The sequence below is a fragment of the Pteropus vampyrus genome, unplaced genomic scaffold, assembly GCF_000151845.1.
Source record: "Pteropus vampyrus isolate Shadow unplaced genomic scaffold, Pvam_2.0 Scaffold16, whole genome shotgun sequence".
NCBI lineage: Eukaryota > Metazoa > Chordata > Mammalia > Chiroptera > Pteropodidae > Pteropus > Pteropus vampyrus.
In genome coordinates, this window is record NW_011888797.1 from 11,643,114 (window position 1) to 11,652,650 (window position 9,537).

Here is a 9,537-nt window from a genome sequence, read left to right on the forward strand (position 1 = left end):
AATGGACTATTACTCAATCCTAGAAAGAAATGAGCTATCAAGCCATGGAAAGACAAGGAGGAAACTTAAATGCACACTATTAAGTGAAAGAAGCCAGTCTGTAAAGGCTACATACTGTATGGTTCTAACGACATGACACTCTGGAAAGGGCAAAACGATGGAGACAGCAAAAAAGATCAGTGGTTGCCAGGAGTAATAGGGGAGGGAAGGATGAGGAGGCAGAGGACAGAAGGTTTTTAGGGCTGTGAAACTATTCTCTATGATACCATAATGGTTGATGCGCATCATTTTACGTCTATCCAAGCCCATGGAATGTACAACACCGAGAGCGAACCCCAGTGGAAATTGTGGACTTCGAGTGATAATGATGTGTCAAAATAGGTTTATCAGGGAACAGCTCCTCCAAGGTCCCCCTGGGCCTTTCTTCCTAAGGGGACATTTAGAAGTAGGGCTTGGTAGGATGAACGATAGTCCCCGTCACTGCAGTTGGTCTCAGGGCCCCGAGAGGTATTCACTGTCCCCCTCACCACCCATTCTAACCCCCCTTGCCTTCCATCATTACCTCTGCTGAGAGAGAGGGGAGGATTACACTTGCCTTCCCTAGCCCAGTAAAGTCTACGGTACAACATACCTGCTCAATTGATGAGATACAGTTTTAAAGCGGGGAGAGGGTAGAATTGGGCAGAGAAAACCTTCACACCATAATAAAGTCATGTGTAAAAGAAGGAGAGAACCATGCTAGTTAGGTGACTGGTAGTCTTTGCTACAGGCACATGCTAGTGTTTGACCTTAGGGCTTAAGGTGACCACCCTACCCTAGATTGAGCGCTGGAGTCCTGTGTCCTGGGGAAGATGGGGCCAGCTGGTCACCCTGTCTCCAAAACGCACTCCCTCGGTGCTGGCACATCATGGATATGGAACGACACACGACTCTCCCACTCCCTGCCTCCTCAGCCCTGTGCTTCCTCCACTACCGTCTCCCACTTTACCTGTGTCCTGCAGGCTGTGACTCCTCGAGGGCACGGGCCGGCTGTGTCATCCTCATCTCTGTGTCTCCAGGGCCAGCACTGTGGCTACGCAAACTCGCAGCGAATGAAGACGACCTCTCTTGGGGGGTGTGTGTGAGCCAAAGAACCTCCTTTCCCCAGGGGTGGGAAAGTGAGGACACAAAGCGCTGCCTGTGTCCATCCGAGACATCTCCATCCCGAGGGTCCAGTCTCCACCCAGGGACGGACCGTCCCAGGACCAGAGTCGCCTCAGCCTCCTCATCTACGAAATGGGCCCATGATCTCTATCTCATAGGATTGAAATGAGGATTGGATAAGACCAGATGAGCTGTTGTATGTAAGATTTTTCCAGGGACTCAGAGGGAGGGGACATTTCTTTCCATGCTGCTTTGTATTCCCAGGGGCATGGCGCAGTACCTAGCACTTAGTAGGTGCCCAATACATGCTACCCCCTTCCTTATTTACTGTCCTGGCAAACTAGCTAGTTACAGTGTGAATCCTAGCATGTGTTAAGTGCTCACGACATGTTAATGTTCTTTTTTTACTTCTTTACCTTTATTCCGCAGGTGCCTCCACAGTTGCTCTGTCCTTTGGTGGACCCTCCTGCCCCCTTTCTGAGCAGAGTTGGGGAATCATCCCAATGAACGCACCCCAGCCTGCAGCCTCCCGAGGGGAAGCAGGGCTCAGGCAGGGCCCAGAACTGTTTGTGTATTAGCAGTGGATGCTGGGATTAGACGCCCAACCAGAAGGGAGGGGCAGAAGCCAGGGAAGAGAGAGCTCTCCTCTCTGGGGAAGCCCAGAGATTTCCATCCAGGGTTCCCGCTTCTCTGAAAGCAGCAAAAGGCGCCAACCCAGCTCACGTGCTCGGGCAGGAAGCAGGGACATCTGTTCCCAGCTCAGGAGGGGCTGAGAACCAAGGAGGAAGCGGGTGTTCGCCTCGCAGGGGGCTCGAGAATTGGCTGGAATGTGTGTGGCTGAGTCCAGGCCCAGCCAAGAAAGACCAGAAGGAGTGGCCACCTAAAAAGGCTATGTCCCTTTTCCGAGGCTGTCAGGGCTGGGGCCTGCATGCTCTCACGGTGTCACCGTCATCCCAGCTGTGGTCAATCCGTTCCTCCTCCCCACACTTTTTACTCTGTCAGCTCCTCCCCTGTGGCAACCCTGGAGCCCCATATTATTATCATCCCTATTTCACAGGAAGGAAGTAGAAACTAAGAGAGGTGCAGTCATTTGCCCAGGTCCCGGAGTCAGTGGGTGTACACTTGAGATCTGAACCCAGAAGTTTTCAGATTCCACACTGCACGTTCTTACTCTCTCAGAGTCCATCAGACCCTGCCCAATGAGGAGGCGGCCAAGTTCATCCTGGAGCATCCTTCTGCCCTGGGCTCATCCACCCTTCTCCAGGACCCTCCCTGTTCCCAGCAGCCTGTCTAAACCCACTGGCCACTGCAGCCCCCATCTGCCCTCACCCAGTGGTCCCAGCACCAGTTTCCACTTGCACTAATCTGTAACCTGCACGCCCCCCACAAGTCGAGAACTTCCTGTGGTCGTGCACCATGTCCGCCTCCTATCTGGGTCACTGGCACCCAGTTCAGGGTCTGTTTGCTTCAGGCATATCTCATAGCTTTTTCAGTCACTCTTGGGGTTTATTTTTTAGATAGTAAAACAGTCTGGTCTAATAGCAAAGCTTTAAGCTCTATTCAGAGCTTCTCCTCTCCCCCAGCTCAAGTCTTCCTTAAATTCAAAGGCTTTATAATGAGGAAGGAGGCATGGCGGGCTTCTCTTCCAAGATCCAACGTGGTCTGCTTTCCCCTTATCCCCTCTCCCACCAGGTGCCTCTATTTTCTCCAGGATTGGAGCTTGGGGCAGGGAGGAGAGGTGGCAGGTAAGTCTGACCTGACTGGTTCCGGTGTTCTCAGGAGACCCAATGTTCTCAGGTGGGTCAGGTGCCTGGAGACTGGCTCTTCCTCATTAGGGGTACTTTTGTGGATTCTTCAGAGACACCACCCCCAACACTAGGGATCTCCCACCTGCAGTTCTCACGTGGGCAAAGGGTCCCCTGACGGCTCGTGCTCACAACCGCCCTTCAGTACCTGTCTTCAGGGGCCCACCTGACACAGGTTCTTCTGAGAGGATCATGTGCCCTTCTCTGCTTCCCTCCACCCCCAATCCTCTTGGGACAGGATCCTAATTCAAAAGGACCTCAAACCAGCCACATTCTGCAAGGTTCTCGTTGGGGCCCCAGGAAACAGGCTTGCCTCCCTGCCCCCGAATGCTGGGCCATTTTCAAAGCTTCTTGGTCACTCCCTCCGTTCCTCCCTCGTGGAAGCAAGAAACTCTAGCTAGCTTCTGACCTTTGTCCCTAGTTGCTTCACCTCCCAAATCCCAGTGGACATGTGCCATGTCCCCAGATTCTCTCAGGTGTCTCACTCAGCTTCAGTTGGGGACCATGCCAACTGTTTCTAAAGAGAGCTCCCCCTCCGGTCTCTCACCCCCTACCTGGCTTCTTGGCCACATGGTCATGAAGGGCTGATGGACCAGGGGCAGTTCTGGCCCAGACCTTTTGCAAGTCTACACTTTGTAACAGGAGTACTTGCTGTCCATTGTCCTCAGCTTTGGGGTCTGGGTTGGAGCGGGTAGCAGGGCTGAGGAGAAAGGGAGGGATTTGAGTGGCACTTCCACTCAGGGGTCAGTTAGTCACTGATGCTGGTGGCTGGCTGTAAAGGGATGAGTCAGAGACAAGGCACAGAGTCCAGGCCCCCTCAGGAGAAGGCAGTGAGCCGGCAGCCTGTCGGGGTGCCAATTTGCAGTCGGAGATGGGTTTTGAACAAAGAGTTTGAGGGCTTCACCTGCAGGCGGTGAGAGTGATTGAAAGCGTGGACTTTGAAGTCAGGGCGTTTGGATGTCGATCCCTGCTCCGCAACTTACTAACGGTGTCACCTGGAGCAAGTGACTCAACCTCTCTCTCCGGTTTCCTTGGCTGCACCGTGGGAAGGTTAGCGCCAGAGTGACAATCGAGAGGGTAGCTCAGGGCCTGGCTCATGGAGCACTCAGCAGAGCGATCCCATGGAATATGGAATATTACTCTCGTCTTCCGTTTTACAGGTGGGGAAACTGAGGCACAGCAGAGCTAAGCAATATGCCCAGGGTTCCACCCATGTGGACTGTCCAGCTCCAGTGACTGTGCCCTTCCTTGCCCGTCAGGCTCTGTGGAGAGGATGCTGGCATGGGGGGTAGTATGACTGTATGGGTTCAAATCCTGCCTCTACCATGTAGAAATTTTTGAGCAAGTGCCTTCACCTTTCTGGACTTCAGTCCCTGCATCTATACACTATGGGTACTGCGCTCTCTGGGTTGTGAGGATTTAATGAGTTAATCCTTGTAAAGGCCATTCTGTACATGTTAGCTTTCTTTCTGAGAGTAATTCTGAGTTGGAAAGAGGATTTAGAAGAAGCCCTCTCTCGCATTTTACAGAAGAGGCTACAGAGGCCCACAGAGAGTGACTGACCAGCTTGTGGTCACACAGCTGGCAGAGCTTGAACTGCAGTGTTTTCTACTACCGACAAGCTGTTTCATGGGAAGAAAGCATCAAGAAATGGTGAGCAGACAGCTGGAACACCCAGACCGGAAGTCAGAGTGGTCCAGTCTAGACACATAGATCTGGTCTACAGCCATGCTACCCTGAACAAGCCCGATCCCGTCTGATCTTGGAAGGTAAGCAAGGTCGGGCCTGTTTAATACTTGGATGGGAGACTACCCAGGAAGACTAGGTGCTGTAGGCGTAAAGTATAAGAAAATAAAGGATTGTAAGCTGACAAGGTCCTTGCAATCTGTGAGGTCAACCAAGAGTTGCTTGCTTAAAAAAAAAAAAAAATTAGAAACATAGATCTGGAAGATGTCTCTCCTTACCCACATGGCGCTGGGACAAAACCTTTCACGCCCATCGCTTTCAGTCCTCCCAAGTAACCTGGCCGAGTAGGGGGTACTGGCCTCCTTCACTGCTGAGGAGCACTGAGGCCTGAAGCGGGGACGTGACCGAGCAGCCTCAAACCCGGCACCTGAACCTGGACAAGGGTCTCTTTCTGGTATCTGAGTTGTGACAGGCAGGCAGGTGGGCGGATGAGCACTGGGAAGAGGGTCAGGGATGATGAAGGCAGCAAGCCTCCGCTAGGAAGCCACTGCATGGAAGCTGAGCCCCGAGTGCCTGCAGGGAATGCCAAGGAAGCCAGTGAGATTAAGATCACTTTAATGAGTCCCCACGGAGAACAGAGTCCACATTTGCCTTTTTCCAAGTGTGTCCCATTTCCTTGCTCACAGATGGGAGTATCAAGCCTTAACAGAACCCCAGGGATCTCCAAATCCATCCACAAGAGCATGTTGCTCGTGCTGGGATCAGACCATGAGGCAAGGTAGGCAGGGGAAGTTTGGCAGGGGGCTTGTCTTTATGTCACAGCACCGAGAACCCCGGCCACCTGGCTTTGTCTCACTTCCATCAGCTCACCTTGGCTCTGCACAGATGTCTCCCAGACCCTCTGGCTCATAAAGGCTGATTGCTGGCGGCCGTCATTTAAATGGAGGCTCATGCCATTGTCACACTCTGGGCTCATCCTTTGGAAAAGACAGAAAAGACTTTGGTCTTTTGCTCTAATGAAGGTTGCATCCTGTGTAGAGGGACCAGAGGGGGATCTGTTCCCATCCAGCTTCGACTCCAATTAGCTGTGCCCATCCTGTGTCTGCCGTCTATTAGTACTTCACATCCATCCTTGGGTCTCACTGTTCTAGAGAGTTCAAAAAGTTGAGGAGGGAGCAAAATGAAGAGGAAAGGGAGATCTGGGTTACTGTCCAATATATGAGGTTTTGATTTTTAACTTTAAAAATGGAGCGATGCCAATTTCTTGAAATTTATTGGGACTTGCATTATGTCCTACTACATGATATGTGATAATTTTTGGAAATCATCATCGCATACCTGAAAATAACGTTATCAGGTGCAGGATTCCATATGTACTGTTTGTTGTTCTGCCGTTTGTCTTTGTGGCTTGCATCTTTGTATGTTTTGTAATTTTGGATTGTGAGCTCATGTTTATGAGGGTTTTATCTGTGAGAATCCATGTGGCTTTTACTGTGGGACTGTCCCTCCAGAGAGGTTTGTATTTGCTGCTGCCACATGCTCTGTGGGTGTAACCCCACATTTGCCTTTTATGTTGATTTCCAGACTTGAGAGTTCTGAGACCATGTGGGTAATGCAAATTCAAACCTTGAATATGTATTAGGGAACGTCTAGAGTTAAAATTTCTTAAAAGAGACTTCATTTTAATTTTTCCAAGAGACAAAAAATAAGACACGCAACTTCACAACTTCTCTGACGACTTCTTCTTCCTTTTGTAGGAAGGCTAATTTTTCTCATTTGCTCTTTCATTGAGGATATGGGTCCAGCTTTATTCAGGTGTCTTAGATCCAAATCTCTTTTGGCAAGGGCCCAAGGCCTTGTCTTAAATTCCCATATAGATGTAAAATCCAAGCTCCTTGGTTCTCACGATCAGCAAAGGCCAGCAACACCTCCCCAGCCCTGTCCCCATGACACCCACAGAACCCCCAGCAGACCCATCTGCTTGTCACTCTAATTTTGTCTTCCATTTTGTTTGTGGTCCTTGGGAATTTCTTTACTATCTTGGAAGCTCGGCTGGGTATTTAAAAGAACGTCTGTTATATTTTATGTAGCGTCTCAAAGGACTATCTTGCAACAGGCTCTTTAGAACGTACCATCTACCATGCTTGAAACTTAGGTTCCACTCCTTCTGTCTCTGAGTGACCCTGGGAAGCCCTCAGCCCTACCCTGCCCTACCTCATCTGTCTGATGGGACACATCGTCTCCCAGCCACCTATCACTCACGACCTCACCCAGAAAAAGGTATGAGCTTGGGAGGGTGGGGCCAGATATCTCAGTGACCTCTGGAGCTAAGCACCTAAGTCCCTAATGGTCCTTCCAGGATGTCTGGAGACCAGTCAGTCATCTGAGTTGAGCGACCAAGACTCTTCAACGAAGGGATAGATTTCTCCAGCAATGCCTGGGTGGGCAGGAACTCGCCCTGAGCCTAAAACCCATGGGTGAGAATCCCTCCCAGGCTCTCTGATTCACACTGACTTGTCCCAAACTGAACTCATCTTCCTCCCAAGCTGACTCCTCTGCCAGGTGTCCCAGCCCATGACCATTGCCAACCCACTCCTTCACCTACACCAGATACCCAGGAAGTTTCTAGAGGGCCTCTCTCACAAGCACTCAGAGCCAACCATCAAATCCTCAATATTCTAAGCATCTCCTGATTCTGGCCACTTCCTGTCATCCCCACTGCCTCAGCCCCAGGCCTCATTACCTCTCACCAGGCTTATTTCAAGTCTTATCCCTTTGTACCTCTTCTGACTCAGATACTCAGAGTGCATGGATATCTAGAGGCCGGGGGGGCGGGGGGCGGTCACCTGCAGCTTCCTTCATGTCCCCACTGCTGCAATCAGGCGTCCTTGCTCCTTGGCCTCTCAGGCCAGTGGGCTTTTTGAAGTATGAACTTAGAAACCAGCAGCCTGAACAAAGAATGGGCGGAATGGGCATACGAGCTTGTGATCTGGCTCGAGGGGGCTTGGCATTTGGACGCAACCATTCTGAACCCTCTTGGTCACTTTAGGCACAGCCTGACAAGGACAGAATTTTCAGCTTCTAAAAAAGTGACCGAGTAACTTCACAAAATTGTCATTCTCACCACCTCCCGACCCCCATGCCCTACCTGCCCCAATGCCGAGCTTCACCCCACAGCTGACCTGTGCCCTGGCGAGGCCCAGGAGTAGGGTGAGGTAAGGGGTGGGGGCCAGATCAGGCACTGCCTGGCAGACAGACACTGAGACAACCAGCAGCAGCCGCGTGTACCTGGCCGACTCATCTCAGATGGGCTGTCGGGCATGACCTTGCCCAGCCCTTGTCACAAACCCTTGAGCTGCCATGGTCACACTCATCCACCCACAACCAAAAAGCAGATGTAGCTGCTTAGTAAGTGCTAAGACACAGCAGTGACTCTGCCCTCAGAACACACTTGCATGGAAGGGCAGTCCCTGTGTTCTTGATCCCAGGGCTTGGGGTTTGGGGGGCACGAAGATGGCCCACAGGGAAGCCCCACCCTACTGCCAGAGCAGTGCCCCCTGGGGCAGACGAACTGATTGATTGCTTCAGCTCGATAACCCCCAGGACACTGGCTCATCACTTCACACGTCACTGGGCAGTGGTGGGGGGAGTAACAGGGGTGAGGGGGGCGGGGTGGGGTGGGGATTGGAGGGGGCTGAGGGGAGACAGCTGAAGTGCTCCTTGGTGCTTGCTGACTTGTTTTGTTTGTTTGGTTTTAGTACTGAATGAGGATTTGTAGAGAACAGCCAGGCAAGATGACTAGGTGGAGGTAAGAAGGGAGGGGTGACATGGAACAGGTGTCATGGACGAGGGCCAGTCCTGAGTTCACACCGGAGTCCAACCCCCCTTGCCCACCTTCCCGCCTACCTGCCGGGCTTCTGTGGCTCATGTGTAGGACCAGTTGCAGACAGGGACATCCTCCCATTTGTCCTGCTGGCAACTTAGGGACAGCGAGGGACCACAGGTCAGCACCACCAAGGAGGCCACTGCAGGCAGCGGGAGAGCACCTGGAGAGACTGTGGCGGGGGGCGGGGGTAGCGGGGGAAGGCACCCCGGGGAAGGCTGCCGGGCTGGGACTTGGGACAAGGTCCTGAGGGCAGTGAGCTCTGAAGGCTTCGGGCAGGATGCCAGAGCCCCGTGGCGCTGGTGTGGAAGAGGCAGGGGGGTGGTGAAGGCAAGATGGAGCCTGGCGGACCAGGGGGCTCTGCAGAGAACAGGGCAGACCAGCAGGGTTAGGGGTTGGGGAGACACAAGGTGCCAGGCTAAGGGGATGGGGTGCTGAGGAAGGGGAGGCCTGGAAAATGTGCAGCCATGGATATAGAGGTGCAGCTGGCAGTGTGCAGGGGTGCTGCTTTTGAAGCCCCGTGGGCACCCTGCAGGGGAGAGGGCTCAAGGCTGCATGTCTAATTACAGAAGACACACAGTACCCAGAAAACACATTTCTCCAAAACCGAAGCGGCTCCTTATTATCAAAACATTGAACCAAATTGAGGAACCGCTGGCAAGGGCTGCCCGTGTCCTGCACCCCGGGCTGCTCTCTCCCAGGCTCTGGTGTGACAAGCTGTCGGGGCTCCGGACCCTCAGCCCCTAACTCTGTGGATGCTGTGATTCCAACTGAGGAGCAGGCACTGTGGGTATCCCCTAGGTCCTGGGAGGTGGGAAGCATTGCAGTTTCGCCTGTGGTGGGCCACAGGCTCAGCTCACTCACAGGCTGTAGGCTGGAGGGGGTGGGAGGTGGGAGCTTGGAATGGCAGGAACGCTGGCTGGCCACGGCGGAGAGGCAGGGCCTCGTGCCTTCTACAGACCACAGTCACAGGCGCAAGAAATGAAACACACATCCTTGGCCCAGGGACTAGGCCTTAGC

General features: G+C 52.7%; 1 pseudogene; it reads left to right on the plus strand.

Annotated features, from left to right (window-relative positions):
• The first annotated feature begins 4,666 nt into the window (after nucleotides 1-4,666).
• LOC111736043 lies at nucleotides 4,667-4,785 on the plus strand (annotated as a pseudogene).
• Nucleotides 4,786-9,537: the final 4,752 nt, after the last annotated feature.